At 50.4% G+C, this 9,778-nt stretch overlaps 1 pseudogene; it reads left to right on the forward strand.

The window, feature by feature from the left end:
- Positions 1-1,287: 1,287 nt before the first annotated feature.
- Positions 1,288-2,880, forward strand: LOC100515161 (protocadherin-8 pseudogene; annotated as a pseudogene).
- The last annotated feature ends 6,898 nt before the right edge of the window (positions 2,881-9,778 follow it).

A 9,778-nucleotide genomic window follows, 5' to 3' on the forward strand; every position in this document is an offset into this window, starting at 1 on the left:
ATTAACACATGGGACTGTTTAGCATCTGGAACACGTCACACATAAAGAGAACTTAACATAGGGCTATTTATTGTGATTTAGACAGATGGTTTCATGTGTCTTTTAGCCTTCAGCCCATCAGGCCACCCGTGGTTTTCTCCAGCCAAGGGCTTTTTACAAATAATTGGGTCTGTAGCAATTTGCTAACAAGACCGACTGCAATATATTTCCCTATATCTTTTTCTTACCCTTAACTATCCCTTCCCGTGGATTGTGCTTGACAAGCCTCCCTGACTGACACTGGAGTCTTCACGAATAAGTAATTGCTGACATAAAAGGAGACGGAGGGGCTGAAATTTCATCAGTAATGGTTTCCTTGCTTCGGAGAAGCTATTCAGAAATGATGACTTTTGGAAAACAGAGCTGCTCTGATTAGACAGTGCCTGACTCTGTTCGGAGAGGCTGTTCTCCCAGAATCTTTTAATACAAGGAATGATAATCCAATGCAGATGGATAACCGTGGGTGGCAAGCGATGCATAGATGTATTTGTTTCAAAATGGGAGCGCAGGAACTCTATTGGGCCTCTGTTCGAGGGCCTCTCTGTGCTCAGGAAGGAATAAAGCAGCTGCAGAGGCCCTGCTCTAATCTCAAAGTGAGAATCAGGCACACGAGCAAAGCAAGCAGGGTGCCTTTTTATAGTGGAAACGTCGGTAGGGACCTTAATGAACCCCCCCACCCCCACCCCCGGCCCTGCCCTTGGCCACAGTTCAGCTCTCCAGTCCCCTCTTCCAGCTCTTTTCTAAGGCAGCAATGTGACCCAGAGGCTGGGAGATGGCAGACTGGCCCGGATGGATGCTTATTTGCTTGGTCTTCTCTCCGTAACCCCCCCAGTGGCATTTGGAAGAAGCATGCCTGGGCCCGTGGCAGAGAAAAGCCATTACACAGCAGAGAGGGTTTAGTGATCAGAAGTATTCAAGAGGGCAAGTGGCTCGTGGCTATGCATTCAGGAGGCCTTGAGAAGGCTCTAAGTCTGAGGGCAGAGATTCAGATAGATCCCCCCCCTCTTCCGCCTTGATGCACAAAAATGTCTCCCTGGAGGCTCAGATGTCCCGCTGACACTTTACACAGGGCTGCACTGGAGTCCCTGCTGCTTCTGCGGCCGCTACTGGTGTCAGGGTCTTTCACCGAAGCTGTCAATTTCCCTACCTATGAGGAAGAAGCCCCTTGGCACCATCATCGGTGTTCTGCCTGACCACGGTTCTGTTCTGTTTAATTCCCAGCGCGAAATGCCAGGCTAGTTCCACCTGATGAAGTTCAGCAGTTCGCCGATTCCGGTGCACTGCACGAGGGCAACGGGCAGCTGTGCAAACCGGCCTCGAAGTGCATGCTGGCCTTGGACTTGGCCAGCTTCTCGCAGGAGCAGTTCCGGCTGGTGTGTCTGGAGGTGGAGGTGAAGGAGGTCAAGTTTCACACTCCGCGCTTCCGCCAGGCCCAGATCCTGGGTGTCTGAAGGCACGGCTGTGGGCATGCGCATCCTCTTGGAGGTGCAGGTGGACATGGGAGCCAGTGGGTTGCAGAGCGTGCGCCTGGCAGAGCCGCACAGCCCCTTCCGCGTGGAGCTGCAAACGCGCATGTACCGCTTCCAGTGTATCCACCTGGTGATGCTGCAGGAGCCGGGCCGCGAGAGCCAGGCAGTCTACAGCCTGGAGCTGGTGGCCCAGGACTTAGGCCTCATGCTGCGCTCCCCCACAGATGCCCTCAGCGTGCGCGTGCTGGATGCCAACAACCACTGTCCAGCCATCCCCGCAGGGCGCGGTGGCCGAGGTGGAGCTGATAGAGGACACGCCCATGGCCTCGCTACTTCTCGACTAGGACGCAGCGGACCCCGACGAGGGCCCCAACGGCGACGTGGGGTTTGCTTTTGGCGCCTGCACCCCAGTTGAGGGCTCCGCCTTTTTCGCTTCGACCTGCACTCGGGCCTGGTTGGGCTTGTGGACTACGAGCACCAGAACACTTATGAAACTGGACGTGAAGGCGCAGGACCGCGGCCCCGGGCCCCGCTCCGCCACCTGCAAGGACATCGTGCGCATCCCATGACGTCAATGACTCAGGACATCGCCATCACACCGCTGGCCGCTCCAGGAGCGCCTGCTGCATGGCCCCTCGCTGCTGCCTCCGCTGCTCTTGTGGGGGCAGGAGGGCGGACGCGACCTCGTCCGCGGGACCCGGATCGCCAGAGGCCAGAGCCATCTCGCTGGTACCCGAGGGGGCGGCGCATGAGAGCCTGGTGGCGCTGGTCATCACATAGGAGAGGGACTCGGGCGCCAACGGCAGGTGCGCTGTGCCCTCTCTGGTCACAAGCACTTCCACCTGCAACCGGCCTAAGCGGGCAGCTACCTAGTGCTGACCGACGCGTCCCTGGACCTAGAGCGCATCGCGGAATTCAACCTGACGCTGCTGGCCGAGGACTGTGGCGCGCCCCCGCTACTCCTTGTGCGGCCCTACTCCGAGCGTGAGCGTGTGAACGTCAACAATGACAATACGTCGCTATTTCCGTGGCTTCGGTACGCGAGACCACCTACTAGGCCACGGTGGGTGCCAGGGATCCAGACCTGGGTCGCCTCGGCGAGGTCACCTACCCACAGCTGGAAGCCTACGAGGTTCGCGCGGTCTCGGTGGATCCCTCCCTGGGAAGCTGCTTGCACGTCGATGCTTTGACTTCCAGGAACTTTGGCTGTGGCTGGAGGCGCTCGAGAGCTGCTCTCCGCCGCTCCAGGAGCCAGGCCTTGGTGCGGCTGCATGCGGAGGACCAGAACGACCACGCGCCTCGGCGGGTGACCCCTCCACTCGTCGGTGGCTCAGCCCAGCTTCCTCTGCCCCGGGATGCGCCGCTGGGATAACTGCTGACCTGAGTGTAGGCAAGAGACCCTGACGAAAAGCCTTAACTCCGAGCGGACTTACATCCTCCTCCGCAGCGACGGCGGCCCCGGGGCGCTAGCGCTGCATCCAGCCACGGGTGAGCTGTCCTTGCAGCGCCACCAGTGCTCGCAGCCTGCCGGCCCGCTGACGGCAGTCGTCTTGGACTGGGATCGAAGCCGGCGGGCCTTGTAGTGCAAGGCCGCGTTGCTCCTCATGCCCGCGGAGCCGGCGCCACCTGGCGGAGAAGTGGTGCTGGTGCCGCTGCTGCCGCCGCCGCCAAACCCGGGAGGGAAGGAACCCGCGCGAGGGAGCACAGCGCAGGGACCAGGTCGGCAGGTCGGGTGTGCGATCGGGGTTTTGGCCCTCGGCTGCGGACGTTAGCTGGTGGCCCTCGTCATCGTCACTTGCTCCTGTCCAGGCGAGGCTTGGACGTGGAGGAAGAAGCTCTGTGGCCACAGCCAGAGCGGGTGCCCCGCAAGCAGTGGTCAAGCTAGCCCAAGTCGCCGAGCATCAGGGGCTGACTCTGGGGTCTTCGACCTGAATTTCTTCGTGGTGGAGACACCGCCGCCTTCCATTTCCCCTAGAGGCCCAGGAGGGCGAGTCTGCCGAGAATTCCCACTCCGGGGACAGTGGGATGTCCTTACCTCGGAAGAGGAGCGGGATCCCGTGGGCCCAGGTAGTGCACTCTCAGCTGCCTTAGTGTCCCCGTTAACCTTTGGTAGAGTCTCACTCTGGGACAACTGTGAAAACTCAGTGCCTAATCAGGTTTGGGATTTCACATGGATAATTTTTCGGGACTTAGGTGCTTTTTCTTTGAGAGGAAAAATTCTTCACAGGCGAGGGCAGCAGGCAGGCTAATAGCCCTGTGTTTCCGGGGGCCCCTGTCTGTTACTGCTGTTTGGGCTCCTGGTAACTTCCTTGAAGGTGCAACTTGACTCCTGCTCCGTCGGAGTTTAAATGCTGTCTCTCTGGAGCACGCCAGTTGAGGGATGCTGCCCCCCCCCCCCCCGTCGGTTCTGACATCGAAGGGTGAAATGTTATTATTACCTGCTGCTCCCACCCCTCTTTTTAACCGGGGTTCGATCTCATTCCCCCTCTCCCCTTGGAGAGAGAATAAATCTGCTGCAAATTTAAGGTAATTGCAGCGTATTTATCCTTATCTCTGAGGCCTGAGTTTTATGCTTTGTCCACTTTTATAGGTAACAGGCTAAATCTTTCCTTTTCACTCACTTGCAGGACACTTTTTTTTTTTTTTTTTTTGTCTTTTTGCCATTTCTTGGGCCGCTCCTGTGGCTTATGGAGGTTCCTAGGCTAGGGGTCCAATCGGAGCTGTAGCCACGGCCTACACCACAGCCACAGCAAAGAGGGATCTGAGCCATGTCTGCAACCTCCACCACAGCAGCTCATGGCAACGCTGGCTCCTTAACCCACTGAGAGAGGCCAGGGATTGAACCCACAACCTTATGGTTCCTAGTCGGATTCATTAACCACTGAGCCACGATGGGAACTCCATGCAGGACACTTTCAAATCCAGATGAATTTAGTGAGAGAAAGCGAAAAGGAGGCAGTGAATTGATATTCTGATATCGGTAGAGAAGGCTTTAAGAAAGCATGTTTTCAAATAATTGCAGAGCAAGAGGGTAAGTTCACACCTGTGACTTTAAAGGTTTTCCTCTCAAAGTCGGAATATTATATGCACAAATTAATAGGAAAAAAAACCCTAAAGGTGGCGTCTCTACTGTACATTCAGATGGGAGAATGCTGAGTGCTGCAGAATAGAGCTAATATCTCTGATCACTGACTTTTTAGTTGGTTCTATGTTTTTTATTTTATTTATTTTTAAAAAATGTTTTTCTTTAGGGCCGCACCCAAGGCACATGTAGGTACCCAGGCTAGGGGTTGAATCTGAGCTGCAGCTGCCAGCCTATGCCACAGCCACAGCAGCTCAGGATCTGAGCTGCATCTGGAACCTACACCACAGCTCAAGGCAATGCTGGATCCTTAACCCCCTGAGTGAAGCTAGGAATCGAACCCGAGTCCTCCTGGATACTAGTCGGATTTGTTTCTGCCGAGCCACGCTGGGAACCCCTTGTTCTATGTATTTTAAATGCTTTATACTTATTGGCTTATTTATTCCTCAGAATACATCCAATGAGGTAGGGCATTGAGGCACAGAGAGTTTAAATAGCTCACCCAAGTGTTGGAGTTAAGATCTTAACCCAGGAATTCTGGCTCTAGATTTCCTGCTCTTAATCGCCTACTAATCTGCCTCTATTTTTTTCTTTTTTTTCTTTTTAGGGCTGCACCCATGGCCTATGGAAGTTCCCTGGCTAGGGGTCCAATTGGAGCCATAGCTGTTGGCCTACACCAGAGCCACAGCAACTCGGGATCTGAGCTGCATCTGCGACCTATACCACAGCTCACGGCAACCCCGGATCCTCAACCCACTGATCGAGGCCAGGGATGGAACCTGCAACCTCATGGTTGTTAGTTGGATTCATTTCCACTGCACCACAATGGGAACTCCTCTCTCACTCTCTTCATTGCTGCTACTCTACGCAAGGCCCTGTCGTTTCTTGCTTGGACAACTGCAGAAGCCTCAAAACTGGCCTCTCTGCTTCCAGACTTGCTCTCTTGCAGCCTGTTCTCCCTACAGCAACTAGAGTGATCCTCTTACTTCACTGAGTGAGGCCAGGGATGGAACCCCCATCTTCACGGACACTGGTGGATTCTTGAACTGCTGAGCCACAACAGGAACTCCTAATATTATTTTATATATTTGTTTATTTCTTATTTATTCCCTGTTCCAAGTTGTATCACTGGCATCACATCGGTACTAATTTTTTTTTTCTAGATGGATGAATGAAGGTGTGGTCTAACCATAATATACATTGCAACAGTATGACTCTTTCATATAGTAATAGCACATTTTAGATTAGGGTAAAAAAATGTTGGTGTTTTTACAAGTTCCATTGTGCGACTTTATGTCATGGAAATTTTAGCGTCATCTTAAATCTTGAAGGTTTTACAGGAAATTTATCCTTCTGGATCATTTAATGGTAAATTAGCCTTTTCGAAAAAAATCAAATTCCTAGAACTCCTACTGTTTATTCTCTATTGAGGGAATTACTATCTTATTCTTGCCTTATCTCAGTTTCTTCAACATAAGAAAGCGTTCTTGTCTGGGATGGTTCAAGGTGCAGCTTTGGCAAAAAATAATGTGGCCAAGGTAATGTGCTCAACTTAAAAAGATATCATTTGTTGGTGATAACCATCATATTTCCTCTTACCAATATTCAACAGCTCCATTTTATTGACTAATTAAGGATTTACACAACAGTTGCTATGTGCCAGGAGCTGTTCTCTGTGCTTTACAAATATTAACTCACTTAATCCTCATAATAATATGTAATTAGGTAGGTACTGCAATTTAACCCCATTCCACATATGAGGAAACTGAGGCATAGACTTGTTGGAGTAATTTGATCACAGCCACCCAGCTATAAGGGGTGGAGCTGGGTTTTCAACTGTTATTCTGGCTCTAGAGTCCATGCTTTTACCCCCCACCCCCTGTTTTTGGTGGGGTGGGGGTGGGGGCCTCCACCTTCAACATATGGAAGCTCCCAGGCTAGGGGCTGAATCAGAGCTGCATCTGCCTTCCTACACCACAGCCAAAACCACACTAGATCTGAGCCACATCTGTCACCTATGCCTCAGCTCCCATCAACACCAGATCCTTAACTCACTGAGTGGGGCTGGGGATTGAACCTGCATCCTCATGGAGAGTAGTTGGGTTACCCCTGAGCCACAGTGGGAACTCCTGGAGTCCGTGCTTTTAATGTTCTGTTATAGCATATTTTCAATAGGGTTTTAAACATTTATTTTATGGGTCTGCTGAAGATTTAGGACCAATTTACATTCCTGAGGATGTCTCTATTTTTGACTCTAAATGAGATGTTCTGATTTATGGTTCGGTTTATACTTCAACTCTCCACTGCATTTTCTTGTAAAACTTTTAGTGGGATGTGGAGAGGCTGCCATGTGGGTGATGGCAAGATAAGTGAATTAGGTGTCATAGCCGGAGGTAAGAAGCTTAGCGAAGGTATTTTCATCTCATTGTTAAGAGTTAACACAGAGGATGAGCGGATTAACTTGATGATCTCTAGAAACTTCATTTTATTTTTAATTTTTAATTTTTTTTTTTTTTTTTTTTTTTTGCTTTTTAGGCTCACACCTACGGCATATGGAAGTTCCCAGACTAGGGGTCGAATCGGAGCTGTAGCTGCTGGCCTACACCACAGCCACAGCAACACAGGATCTGAGTCGAGTATGCGAGCTATACCACAGCTCATGGCAACGCTGGATCCTTAACCCACTGAGCGAGCCCAGGGGTCGAACCTACGTCCTCATGGATAGTAGTCGGATTCATTTCTGCTGAGCCACAGTTGGAACTCCAAAGAAACTTCATCTTAGATTGTAATTCTAACCATTCCTCCCACCAAACCTGTGTCAGAGGTTCCCATGAAGCATTTAATTTACTTGCTTGGATTTTATTTCCATGTCATTTCCTCAGTGCACCAGCAGGTGGCGGTACACATCACTGGTAAACATAGGAGGAAGAAAAAAGGGAAACAGCTTGAAAAACCAGTCCCTGGACAACTGAATGCTGTATGTGGCATTCTGATTATTTAAAACATTTAACACTATTTCAACTCGGATATCAATCCAAGTTGTTTCAGGTGGTTCTGAACAAAAAAACATTTCAGGATCCTGAAAGATGAATCCAGGAATCTCTAGGCAGCAAGAATTTTTCATCGCATCAGGAAAATAGCTACAGGACTGTACTTTCTTCAAGTACCCTTTGCCCTCACGTTTCCCAGCTGAGACATATGAGTGTCCAACCAGAACACTCAGAACGCAAAGGATGTTATTTTCGAGCCTATGCCTCCCAAAGTGAAGGGCTGCCAAGTGTATGTGACAGAGTTCAAAACCGCAGGCCTGCCGTGCCACCTGCCCCCCTCTTCTGGGACAGAATGATGAATTAAATCATCCTTCAGTGGATGGATCACCTTCGCATTCCTTGGAAACAGCCACTTCATTCTGGAACGCTGCGACTCACACAGACAGTCGAGTTTGGGGAATATACACATTTATGTTTCTGTCAAGTATTTATAAGCCAAGTTGCACACACAAGCCTCTTCGACTTGATAGATGTTTCCCTAAATTATGTTAACAGTCAATGTCAGACTACATGATTTTTTTTTAATGTATTTTACCAAAGAGTCCTAGATGTGGTCTTTATTGCCACAAATAGAAGTGAACATGTATTTTGTATTCTAGGATCATCTCTCTCTCTTTTTTTTTTTTTTTGGTCTTTTTGTCTTTTTGCCTTTTCTAGGGCCACTCCCTCGGCACATGGAGGTTCCCAGGCTAGGGGTTGAATTGGGGCTGTAGCCACTGGCCTACGCCAGAGCCACAGCAACTTGGGATCCGAGCTGCGTCTGCGACCTACACCACAGCTCACGGCAACGCCGGATCCTTAACCCACTGAGTGAGGCCAGGGATCGAACCTGCAACCTCATGGTTCCTAGTCGGATTCGTTAACCACTGCGCCACGACGGGAACTCCTAGGATCATTTCTGAAGGTAAATAATATATGAATCTAGCTCTTCTTTTACATTCAAGTGTTCACGATTCTACTGGGAATATAATTTAATATTGAATATAATTTAACAACAACTTTAGGCTGGATGAAGTATCCGGACCCTGACTCTGACCATAGTCTGGACCCCGCTGACTCTAACCAAAGGGGACACTGTGGATGGGCTCCCCTGGGGCGGGGGGACCCCAAATCCTACATTCCTGATATTTGAGAGGGTTGCCTGCTGCTGTGTGGGTATAGGAGTGGCAGATTCTGCCAATGGGTGAAAGGCGAGTACAGGTGGCTGGCGATGTGCTTTGGGACACTCAGCCCATTCAACAGCGGCAGCTCCATCAGAGGCAGGGCTGCAGGGAGCAGGGGTGGTGGGAGTTAGAGAAGGTCTTAAGACTTCTACCATCTCGGTCAGGGCTTCCAGCAGGATTTCTCTTGGTGCTATGAACAAGAGGCTAAGCAGACCCCAAGGCAGAAGACCAGGGGCAAAGGGAGAGGTTGAACCCCCAACGCAGTGACTGGCAGGCTGTGTGAACAGCCAGTGGGGTCCAGAGGCAGTAAGGCTGGGTGATGGGATGGGAGCTTCTGGACTTTGTCTTGCTTGCTTCAAGATTGGCCCAGACCAGGGAAAAACTGAGGCTGCAAGGGCAGGACACTAGTGTCTCCTCAACTGGAGGAGTCTGAGCTCATCGAGATCTGACCAGCAAGCTGAGAGAGAGAATGGATGTCTGTACGTATGTGACCGAGTCACTTTGTTGTACAGCAAAAATCATCAGAGCCTGACAAATTCACTATACTTCAATAAAACTTCTGAAACAATTTAAAAATTATTATTATTATTATTTTTTAAATGTGGGAGTTCCCGTCTGGTGCAGTGGAAATGAATCCAGCTAGTATCCATGAGGTTGCGGATTTGATCCCTGGCCTTGCTCAGTGGGTTAAGGATCTGGCATTGCCATGAGCTGTGGCGTAGGTTGCAGATGTGGCTCGGATCTGGCGTTGTGTGGCTGTGGCATAGGCTGGCAGCTGTAGTTCTGATTATCCCTAGCCCTGGGACCTCCATATGCCATGCGTGCGGCCCTAAAAAGGACCCCCCAAAAAAAATTCTGACCGGCAAGAATTGTTCACTCAATATGATAATCACTCACCACATGTGTCTGCTTAAATTTATTTATTGATTGATTTATAGAAGTTAGTTTTATTTCATCCTTCCCAATCTGCTGAAC

The sequence above is a fragment of the Sus scrofa genome, chromosome 11 (genome assembly GCF_054392235.1).
Source record: "Sus scrofa isolate SSC_HxYL_T2T_F1_AM1 chromosome 11, Sscrofa_HxYL_maternal_Yorkshire_Landrace_v2.0, whole genome shotgun sequence".
NCBI lineage: Eukaryota > Metazoa > Chordata > Mammalia > Artiodactyla > Suidae > Sus > Sus scrofa.